This window comes from Aotus nancymaae, unplaced genomic scaffold (genome assembly GCF_030222135.1).
Source record: "Aotus nancymaae isolate 86718 unplaced genomic scaffold, 86718_ANA_hifiasm-v0.15.2.pri h1tg000006l, whole genome shotgun sequence".
Classification (NCBI taxonomy): Eukaryota; Metazoa; Chordata; class Mammalia; order Primates; family Aotidae; genus Aotus; species Aotus nancymaae.
The window spans coordinates 20419490-20431372 of NW_026988417.1; the positions used below are offsets into that span (position 1 = coordinate 20419490).

At 37.9% G+C, this 11883-nt stretch overlaps 1 protein-coding gene across 4 annotated transcripts in view; it reads right to left on the reverse strand.

Moving 5' to 3' along the window:
• KCNIP4 (potassium voltage-gated channel interacting protein 4) overlaps window positions 1-11883 on the reverse strand; it is a 1196254-nt gene that overhangs the window by 467610 nt on the left and 716761 nt on the right. The window lies entirely within an intron of this gene.

Here is an 11883-nt window from a genome sequence, read left to right on the forward strand (position 1 = left end):
GTGTCCTTTATGTTATAAATGATTCCTTTACTGTTCTCTCTTTCATTAGGCTGACTTCCTTATGGACAAGAATTCTGCCTGATGCAATTTCTTATTTTCACTACCTGGAATAAAGGTTTTTCATAATTTACTGTTAAATGATGAATGTTGGTGATGTGTTTCCACTATTTGATTAACTATGTTGCATGGATGTAGCTTATCTTTTCATCTTTGTCAGAAAGAATTTTATCCCTATATCTTAAAGCTGAGACAAAAATTCATACCCTTGAATACAATCTTATTTATGCTGATTTTAAAACTTGACTATATGGTAAATCTCTTAATACAGAGAGTTATATATGAAATTTATCTTAAAACATAAAAACCTACACATGTTTATACTTCTTTCTTATTTCATGTTTTCTCACTTGTCATCAGCCTGTTTAACATACCATGCATAATTCCAGGGAAAGACATACAGGTGGTAATTTCTTTCTATCCTTTCCTGGGCTTCACAGGTAATTTTAGCAAATGCACTGGGCAGACTTTTAGTAGAGATTCACAGTATTTATTTTACAATTTTTCATTATGAGTTTCAAGAGCACAAACACCCAAAAATCAGGAAGAAGAATGAGTACTGATATCAAACATGCAGTGTTCACTAGTAGCCCTTATCTACTGAATCGTAATAGCGCTTAATCCTATAGGTACATATTGATAGCCAGTTTATCTAATTACTCACATTCATAAATTAATTGGAGTCATAACACAATATATTATCTTCACTCTGACATGTTTTTGGAGGTCTTCAGGGAGACCACATTTTTTGAAACAACTGAACAGCTTGGAGTAGTTTAAAAGGATCTGATTTATAAGCATGGCTTAGGAGGTACCTTCAGTCCCTTGGTGTACTTTTTTTTTCAGTTAATGAAGACACTTCAATTAGAAAATGATAGATCTTTGTTGGAATGATAATATGAACCTTTTCATGGTAAGCTCAATAGCCAGTGTTACAATCTACATTTCTTTGAGATTTAACTAAAAGACATATTCATCAGTTCAAGCAAATGCGTGTTCTTTTCTTAGTAACACTTTCTTCTGCTTTATCCTTTGAAACTCCATGCAAACATCACTTTCTAAGAAGTCTTTCCACATCTTCCACATGTGATGAGGTTGGAAGCTTCAACTGGAACTCTGTGCATGCTGGGCACATTACACCATTTCACTGTGATGTTTTCTCTCTTCTGCTGTTAAGCAACAGATCAAGGTCTGTGGCCTGGCACATTCTACAAATTAGGTGCTAGGTCAGGGACAAGGGATAAAAATCAGAATAAAAAGGGGACCTTTCCTTGAGGAATCACATTTTAGTAAGAAATACAAAAAGGTAAGCTAGTAATTAAATTTCAAGGTTAAGGTCTATGATCAAGATATTTTTGGTTTTTGTTTGTTTATTTGGAGACAGGGTCTTGCTTTGTCCCCCAGGCTGGAGAATAGTGGGTCCATCATGGCTCACTGCAGCCTCAACCTCCCAGTTCAAGCAGTCCTCCTACCTCAGCCTCCCAAGTAGCAGGGACCACAGGAATGTGCTACCATACTCCTATTTTTTCTTTTTTTAGACATGGAGTCTTGCTATGTTGCCCAGGCTGGTCTTGAGCTCCTGGAATCAAGCAATCCTCCAGCCTCAGCCTCCCAAAATGTTGGGATTACAGGTGTGACCCACCACACCCAGCCCATGATATTTTCACAGTTCAATGAATGCAAAGGCCGGCTGAGAAATTACTTTGCATCAGTGCAGGTTTTTACAAGGATTATGTTTTCAGATTATTGGTTTGTTTGCTGTGAGAGATAACTCCATGGATATTTTGGATGTGCTATTATTAAATTATGTATTTAAAAAGATAGCTTAATAGCAAGCACCTGAGCAGCTAGTACCTTTATATTCTAATATGTCCTGTGTACATTGCCATTTGCTTTCACTAGATATAATTTTTAAAATGTAGTTTAATTCAATATTTCCTAAACACTAAGTGTGTTAATTGCTGTTAATGACATGAGGCTGAGTAAATGTGTCATCTTGGGAACTTATTTTGAGTTCGACCTTGTCTACATAATAGACACTATGCAAATATTTATCCTAGGCCAGATTATTTAATTCCTGTGAACACACACTGGGAGGAAGGTGTTATCGTTTCTATTTCAGAGATTAGAAAACTGATAATCAGACTAGTTAAATAATTTGTTCAATGCCAAACAGCTGAGAAGGGGAAGAACCAGAAAAGGGATCCTTTTACCCAAATCTTGCTTCTTGTTAAACTAGCATACGGTTTCCCAAAGGAGTAACCATACTATCGAGTGGAGGAAGATAAGACACGTATCCAAGTGGCCCCATTACAGAAAGGCTGTCCTAAACCCTGCATAAACCAAGAAAATTGACATTTAAGAGAGAAAAATCCATAAAGGCTTCATGAAGAAGTTTGCAAGACAGTGGCAAAGATTTCCCAAAGACGTAGTAAAAGGGAGATATGAACATCTAACATAATATACAGTATCTGTACTTCTGATAAACTTCATACTGAAAAATTAGTAATACCTACTGTCCTTTGAATACCTACTGCGAATTTCAATTATAATCAATTGTTCACCGAATGACTACTGTGCAACTGGCAGTGAGGGAAGCTGCATTATTTTTATCACTTTTCATTACAAGCTGTGAAGTAGATGCTATTGTATCTCATTCAATATATGAGGAAACTGAGGTAAAGGATTTAAGTAACTTGCTCAAATCTCACCGCTAAATAAACTGCAGAGCTAGCATTCAAAGCCTGAGCTCTTAGCACTGTATTACTTGACCTGCTGGTAATATTGAGAAAGTGCTTATCTCTGTGTCAGTCCTGTAATAAGTACTCAATAATAATTATAAGAGTTGCTACTATTTATTGCACATTATTATAATCAAAGACACAAAAGCAAGACTATATACAACAATCTCAAAGAAGTCTACATGGTCCCTTTTGGTGAGGGATTGGTGTTTGGAGGAGACATGGGCAAAGGCAAGTTGGGAGCACAAAAGAAGAATTTTCAAGGTCAGAAGGCATTTGACCTTGATTTGAGAAACAATTATGAAACAACAATGGTGTTATTATAGCAGGTCAGTAACCTATAGAAACCAACTTATAAAGTGAACATTTAAAATGCACCTTTGGAAGTGAGAGGTTATTGACCTAGACTTGGAAAGTGATTGAGTATGAGCTGCAGCAGGGAAGGAACATTAAAAGATAAGTTTTGGGGAATTGAGCTTAGGTGGATAAGTGAGATATGGTGGTGGACTAAATTAAATACAGGGCAAAGAACAGTAAAAACAGCCTTAGTTTGGGGCTGGGTCGAAGGCATGAAAGGAATTAATTGGAGGAAAATGACAACCCTATTTGGGGAAACTTTGATTTATAGGAGCCAATGTGGTGTACACCTAATGATGTTCAGCAGGTTGTTAGAAATATGTGTGACTTAGTACAGCCCATGAGAGAAAAAGACAGGGTTAACTATATAGGTTTTGAAATGATCCAGAACTGTGCAATACTGGTCACCAAATTATTACTCATTGTATCCAAGGTAGCTTTTGGTCACTATCCCTCTGTATAGTTTTAGTTTTCTGGGTGGTGGAGGCAGGGACAGAGTTTTACTCTTGTTACCCAGGATGGAGTGCAATGGTATGATCTCGGCTCCCTGCAACCTCTGCCTCCTTGATTCAAGTGATTCTCCTGCCTCAGCCTCCTGAGTAGCTGGGATTACAGGCACCCACCACCACGACTGGCTAATTTTGTATTTTTAATAGAGTCAGGGTTTCACCATGTTGGCCAGGCTGGTCTCAAACTCCTGACCTCAGGTGATCCACCGGCCTCAGTCCCCCAAAGTGCTGGGATCACAGGTGTGAGCCACTGCACTCAGCCTGTATAGTTTTATTTATTTATATTTGGTGTGCTTTTTATGGTACCTGAAATTATGTGTGTCATATATACCTACATTTATATTTTTTTAATCAATAGTCTTCATTTCATTATTATAAGAAATTTGACAGTTTCTTCACTGTGTTTATAGATTCTAGATAAAGCTTGGCATATAGAAGGCATTCAATGCACACATTTCATATGAATGAATGACTATACCAATAAATGGGTCTCAGTTTTTATATCCATAATGTAAAACACACATTTCTTATCATTAATAGACTATTGATACTGCTAAGATCATGATGAAATCTATGAACTATCTGCTCAGAAAAAGGCACACATACTGCAATTTGTCATATACGTATAGAGGATTCACAGACATCTCAAGGCCCACAGATTCATCTAGAATTTGAGATACAAAGCTGTGGGCTCATTCCACGTTTCCCTCACTGTGAACCTTGAAGGAAACCTAACCTAGGGTTTTGGATAATTTTTTTTTAAAACTGATCTCAGAATATCTTAGTAAAAGCAGTGTCATATATATGTGTGGGAGTATTAACTCTAGTCTCTACCCTAAAGCACGTAGGTGTTCGATGTACCCAAATGGGGAGTTCAAATTCCAGAGATGGTTATTGCAAAGCTTGACAATATTTTTAGGACTTCTAGAAATATTATACATTGATAAATTTAATCAGTTTACAATATTGATAAATTGAATTATAAATTGATAAAATTCATTGGTTTTCAAAACCGTAATTGGCTTAAAAGACCACAAAGGCAACTACCGCTTTCACGAACAAAACATGCAACCCAGCAAGCCCAGCAAGCCCAGCAGCCTGGAAACAAGCTCTGTGGCTGGGAGTCCAGTGGGTCCACGTATGGAAGATCTCTGAAACTGAGTTACCTGAAAGGTAAGCTGAGCCTGCTGTTGGAACACATCCTGTCCACCACAGGGGTAAACCGTTCCTGCAAGGTGCTCCTCAGAAAGCAAACGACAGAGACTAGAGACCCCACTGATCTCATAGAAAGAATGACTCAATATGCAAATTTGTTTGGGTGTCTGTGTTTGCTAAATAGTGGGTGGATTTATTTGGTCTGAGATTTGCTTGCTTTATAACATAAAGAGAAGAAGACTTGGTTAATTATATGACTTACTGAATTATCCAGGTTTTATGTCATATAAAACCCAAGAGCAAAGTAAGAGAACAAATAGCCTTCACCATTCACTAATGGTTAAAGCTTACCAGTCCTTGCCAATTATACATTCTCTAGTTAACCTACGTTCATTTGCAACTGGTTGAGAGAAGGATGGGGACATGATAAAATTATAAGTATAAGGAGATCTCAGAGAAATGGGAGAAGAGACAGAAAAGTCCCACAACATGGAAAAAACAGCAGGAAGATGTTTAGTGGAGTTAACAAATGCTTCACACTTTGAAAATTATGAGCACTAAAGGGAAAACTTTGGTTTTAAAATTAGAGATAAAAGTCATCATTTTTAAGAAAAAAAATAGAATGGCAGTGGAGTGAAAATTTCCAGAAAAAAGAAATGATTAAAAACTTACTGAGTTCTTCTGTATAAAATACCATGCCAGGTTTTGTTAGGAAAACATGATATATAATACAGATTTTCTGAATTTTAACAATATTTTAATTGGGGATTTCTTCAACTGCAAAAGGAGATGTTATGAAAAAATAGTGTCCAAGAGTAATGAAACACAAAGAAGTTATTATTTCTTTGGTTGCCCATTCACGTATTCTATATTATTATTATTCTGTTCTAATTTATTTACTTTATCCAGTTTATTCCATCTTCTTTTGATAAAATGGTACCAGGTTCTCTCTTTAGGTAATACTCCATTTTCGCTATGTGGCTAATACAGTGACTATGTGACTATGTGATACATACCACCAAATCTAACCATGGGCACAGATTTGGTTGAGACAATTGATACAATGCTTCAGTGATAATAACTGATTCAGGGATGAGCCTATGGCTAAATTCGGGGCAATGAGAATGAGGTTCAGGAATTCTATTAGATACCTAAGGAACAGAGGTCATCGTTTTTTTTTTTTTTTTTTTTTTTTTTTTACCATTGATAGGAGGAATTTAAGTTCAAAACTAAAGTTTTTTGCAGTACTTGAGGCTGAGCCTAGAATTTCCAGATGGTCTCAAGCTGAAAACCAGAATCAAAGAAGAGGGGGAAAAAGGAATCAGGTGACATTATTTTAGCTGCTGAATTAAGCCTCACCTGAAGCTTCACTTTTAGTTTCCAAAAGTTTAGAAATGCTTTTAAACATTTCAGCTGTATAAGTTAATGTATCCTTATTGTTATATAAACCAGTTTGATTTTAATTTTCTTAAATTTGACTTTTTTTTTTAAAAGCCTTAATGAAGAAACGTCTTTAAGAGCTTCTGGAAAAACCAAGGTAGTATTGAAAGTTTATGAAGGCAAACAATGGGCTAAATCTAGAAAAATAGGTTGGAACCAGCAATAAAGGGCCCTCCAAGCCTCCAAGGTATTTAAATTAGCTACAGATTGGGCTTTTAAATAATTAATCATTCATTCCTCTGTGCTCTTAACACCTGCTCCTTAGACCTCCATTGGTTACTGATGTTGCCCAGTCCTAGATTAGAGCTCACTGTTTAAATGTTTCTTTTACCCACTAGATTGAATGAAAACTCCCCGGTTTTTTTTGAGGACAGAGGCTATTTCTTACTCAAACTACTAACCTCATGTGTCCTAGCCTAAAGCTAGGTAAGTAGTTGTAGCAGGGAGGAATGAGGTGAGAGGATGTATCATTCCATTTTCATACTGCTATAAAGAACTGCCTGAGACCGAGTAATTTATAAAGGAAAGAGGTTTAGTTGACTCACAGTTCAGCATGCGTGGGGAGGCCTCAGGAAACACCCAATCATAGTGGAAGGTGAAGAGGAAGCATGACACCTTCACAAGGTGGCAGGAAGGAGAAGTGCCTAGCAAAGGGGGAAGAGCCCCTTATATAACCATCAGATCTCGTGAGAACTCACTATCGTGAGAACGGCACAGGGGAACCGCCCCTGTGATCCAAATACCTCCACCTGGTCTCTTCCTTGACATGTGGAGATTATGGGGATTGTAATTGAAAATGACATTCGGGTGGGGACACAAAGCCTATATCAGAGCATCATTTTGGCAAATGCACTCTGGCAGCAGTGGATTAAAAGATTGAAATGAAATAACGAGGAATGAGAAGAGAAGCTAATTAGGTATGCAGTTGAGTATTCCAGAGAGAATAGAAAAGGGCTCAGAGAAATAACTCAAGAAAATGTTAAAATCTAAATTCAAGCAGCTCCATGAATAAAATGGACATGGTCATAGCAATAAGTGATTATACAGTGTTTCTTTTTCCTGTTCTCTTTTATTCATGTAAAGTTCTTAAAACTGTTGCCCATGGTAACATTCAGTGGAAAGCTGACCAGCATTTGGACACATCTATCAGATCAAATATTGATGAAAAAGCCCGTATCTTTCTTTTTTTCTAGAGTCAATTGTTCTAAAAATAGATGGGATTGGGTTTCTTAGAGCAATAGAAGTGACTGACATTGAGTTGCAGTATTGACAATGTCCTTTTCCTCCCCTAAATACAAGCAAATTTGAAATTAAAAATAGCATAACCCCAAAGAGATAAATGTTTAAAACATGTCAAATGTTTTAACAACAAAATGTTGTATTTTAGAGGGTTGATCTCACACCTTCTCCCATGACAGCATGATGTTGAGTAAAAAGAGGAATGATCAATCAAAGGAAGCACTGGTCTTAAAGAAGCGTGAATGCATTTGAGTAAGAGATATTACTTTCTAGAGTAAACTTTAGAAATAGGTCCAGTATCCATCGTCACAGCTGATTAAGAAAATTTTCTAAAGAATCCGTCTTAAAAGGCAGCACACACCTCATCTCATTTATAAAATTCCTTTCAATTTTATAAATTTTAAGGTGATATCTCATTACTTCAGAAAATTTGGAAAATACAGAGAAAAAACACAAAGTGTAATTACTCATGATGTAATCTCTTAATGTAACTACTGTTAACACATTTTTTTAAAATTTTTTCTTTTGAATATTATTTATATGAACACCACTATGTAAACATTTTCACACTCTGTGTCTTTGCTTGGAGAAGGCTCCCCTGACTTTCAGTTTGTTATTTCTTCTCTTCCCTGTCTCCACTATTCTTTTCCCTAGCATGTTGGTTTTTGCTTTGAAGGACTTAACACAATTTTTATCAGTGGTTATATATTTTTTTTGCCAGTTTTCCACATGAGGGCAGAATCACAGTTGTTTTTTCAATATTACCTACCCAACAGGAGGCAAGTGGTTGGCACATAGCACATGCTGAAGGTAAACTATTAAAGTTTTCAGGCACTCTGGTGCAGTGGTTCAAGGCAGCAGGCTCTGCAGTTAAGCTTCCTGGGTTTGAACTCTCTGTGAAAGGCAGAATACTGCCCTCCCAAAGATGTCCACCTCCTGATTCTCAGAGCCTCTAAATATGTTACTTACATAATAAAAATAACTTTGCAGGCATGACTAAATTAACTATCTCAAGATGAGAAAATCATCTTAGGGTATCTGATAGGTCCAAAGAAATCACGGGGATCCTTATAAGTGGGAGGCAAGTGGGGCAGGGTTAGAAAAAGGCAATGTAATCATGGAAGCAGAGAGAGAGAGAGAGAAACGGGGGGGGGGGGGGCAGGGCGGGGAGGGGGAGAGAGAGAGAAAGAAAGAGAGATACTAGAAGGGCCATGCTGCTGACTTTGAAGATGGAGGATAAAGCCACAAGCCAAGGAATATAGGTGGCCTCTAAGAATCTGGAAAAGACAAGGACAAAGATTCTACCCTAGATCCTCCATAAGAAACCAGCCCTGCTAACTTATTTTAGACTTCTGACCTCCAGAACTATAACAGAATAAATCTGTGTTGTTTTAAGGTGCTATGCATGTGGTCATTTATTCCAGCAGCAGTAGGAAACTAATATGCCTGCTTTGCATATGAATGGTCTCAGCACTTCAATCATTCGCTCTGTGCACCAGTTTCTTCATCTGTAAAACAAAGAACAAAGCGGCACCTGCCTCACAGCATAGTTTAAGTCCATAAATCCATGCAAAGCATGTAGAACAGTGCTTGGTACATCCCATACTGTCAATAAATATTGTTTTTAAAAGTATATATTGTCAAACTCAAATGAAATGACAGCCAGTTACTCCTTTCTAATTCTTTAATTTACCAATGCAATTTATCAGTGTTAAATATCTCAATCTTTATTGCTTAGTTGGGGAATAGGGTATGTGTGTGTGTCCCTCTCTTGGTATCAGTTTTTAATTTTAATTTGACTGTTTAGTTAGTTCATCTGCTGGGAGGGGGAAAAGCCTTTAGTCATCCTTATTCTCTGGTTCACCTTTAGCTGCCCACTCCTTGCCCACATTGGAGATCATAGTTGACCCTATAAAAGCTCCTAAGGCCACCTACTTATCAGCCAGGGAATCTTCTCTAGTCAACCTCACATTCCTTGCATTTGGGAGGAAGAAGAAGGTGATTGCTTTTATCAGCCTACATCTGGATTCCCTCTTTCTGTCTATATTGCTTTTCAGTTACCTCACCCTCACTTTTAAGAATCTGCCCAGCCATTCAAGATGATGCTTCATGTTGTCCCTGTCTCCATCATTTTGGGCTGCGGTAACAAAAATATCACAGACTAGGCAGTTTAAACCACAGAAATTTCTTTCTCACTGTTCTGGAGACTGAGAATCTCAAGGTCAAGGTGTTGGCAAATGCCATCTCTGGAGAGGGCCTGCTTCCTGGCTTGTAGACAGCCATCTTCTTGCAGAGAGGAAGAGAGAGCAATCCTCCGTCTCTTCTTTTTAAAATAAGGGTATCAATCCCATCATGAGGGCCCCACCCTCATAACCTAATCTAAGCCAAATTACCTCCCAAAGCGTCATCTCCCAATGCCATTACATTGGAGACTAGAGCTTCACTATAGGAGGTTGGGTTGGATATAAACATTCCACCCATAACATTCCCCTTCACTCTACAGATAATCCCCTATCAATTTTTCAACTTTTTTTTTTTTTTAATAATGTAGAGTCTCCCTCTCTCTTCCAGGCTGGAGTGCAATGGTACCATCTCAGCTCATTGCAATCTCCACCTCCTGGGTTCAAGTGATTCTCCTGCCTCAGCCTCCCAAGTAACTGGGATTATAGGCAGGCACCACCATGCCTGGCTAACTTTTGTATTTTTAGTAGAGAAGGGGTTTTGCCATGTTGGCCAGGCTGCTCTTAAACTTCTAACCTCAAATGATCCACCCTCCTTGGCCTCCCAAAGTGCTAGGATTATGGGCATGAGCCACAACACCCAGCCCCAATTTTTCAACTTTACAATGATGGAAAACCATCACAATTTTGAGGTAATATACAGTATTCAATAAATTACATGAGCTATTCAACACCTCATTATAAAATAGACTTTGTGTTACATAATCTTGTCCTACTCTGGGTTACTGTGAGTGTTCTGAGCATGTTTAAGGTAAGCCAGGTTAAGCTATGAGATGTGGTAGGTGAAATACATTAAATGTATTTCTGACTTAATGATATTTTCAATTTGAAATGAGTTTATTGGGGCATAATCCTATTGTATATTGAGGAACATCTGTATTTAACACCTCCAGAGGTTACTGATGCCCTGATCCTTTATCCACCTGAGGTCTTCATGTTCTCCTATTAGTGTCCTTATTTTCACTTTTACTGAGACAGTAGTCCTCAGGCCTGTATAATAAAATGATAAAATGGAAGAGCCTTTCAACCTAAATTTTGTTAAACTCAGGGGGTTAGAGGTGTCTCGTGTTAGAATTTGGGGTCTGAAACTCTTAATCCACAGGGAGAATGATGATATGCCCCATGTTACCTAAGATAATCCCAATTTATAACTATTGATCCAGTATAATTAGTGGCATTCCCTGTTACTCTTAAAAGTGTCCTGGTTTATATAATAACTTCTGTAATCACTGGGTCTTGGATGTTGAATGAGTCCCTTTATTCCTCATCTGTAAAATACAATGATGACATCCTCTCATAGGATGCTGGGTGCAGTAACATGAGCAATAATCATGGTGCATAGCAGATGCTTGCTGTAGGTTAGATTCATTCCTTTCAATAATGACTGAGCTCCCTAAAACAAAGAAGAAAAACACATTCAGACTAGGGAAATTGATTAATTTGATTTAGAAGAAGGTATTCAAAAGCAGGATTTAGTTGGAGATAGGACAGGCTTAGTCAACTTTCCAATGGCTTAAAGCCAGGAAGGTCTAGTAGGGCCATAGAATCTCAGAAATAGATGAAACTTTACTCATTATCAAGTCTCTTCCCCCTGCTCATGCAAAAAGCTGCAACAATCTGTGACAGAGCCATCACCTAATTATTAATATTAATGGCTAACATTTATAGGACATGGTGCTAAGCACCTCAGGTGGATTACTTTAAATCTTCTTTATAAGAACTCTATAAGGCAGATACTGTGATTGTCTCATGTAAAGATGAAGAGACTGATCTATGGTTACACGAGATTTGCAAGTTCATGTCATCAAAATTCAGTATCTTCACTTTGGGTGGCTGAGGCAAAAAAATTGCTTGAGGCCAGGAGGTCGAGACCAGCCTGGGCAACATAGGGTGTGGGGGAGAGAGAGAGAGAGAGAGCGGGGGAGAGAGAGAGAGAGAGAGAGAGAGAGAAAGGGAAAAAGGGAAGAAGGAGGAAGGAAGGAAGGAAGAAAGGAAGGAAGGCAGGCAGCAAAGAAGGAAGGAAGGAAAAAGGGAGAAAGGAAGGAAAAAAGGAGGGAGGGAGGAAGGAGAGAATAATTCAGAGTCCTGCCTACTAACGAGTTTTTGGTTGCCACAAAGGATTTTGATGAAAAATTTATAAACCTG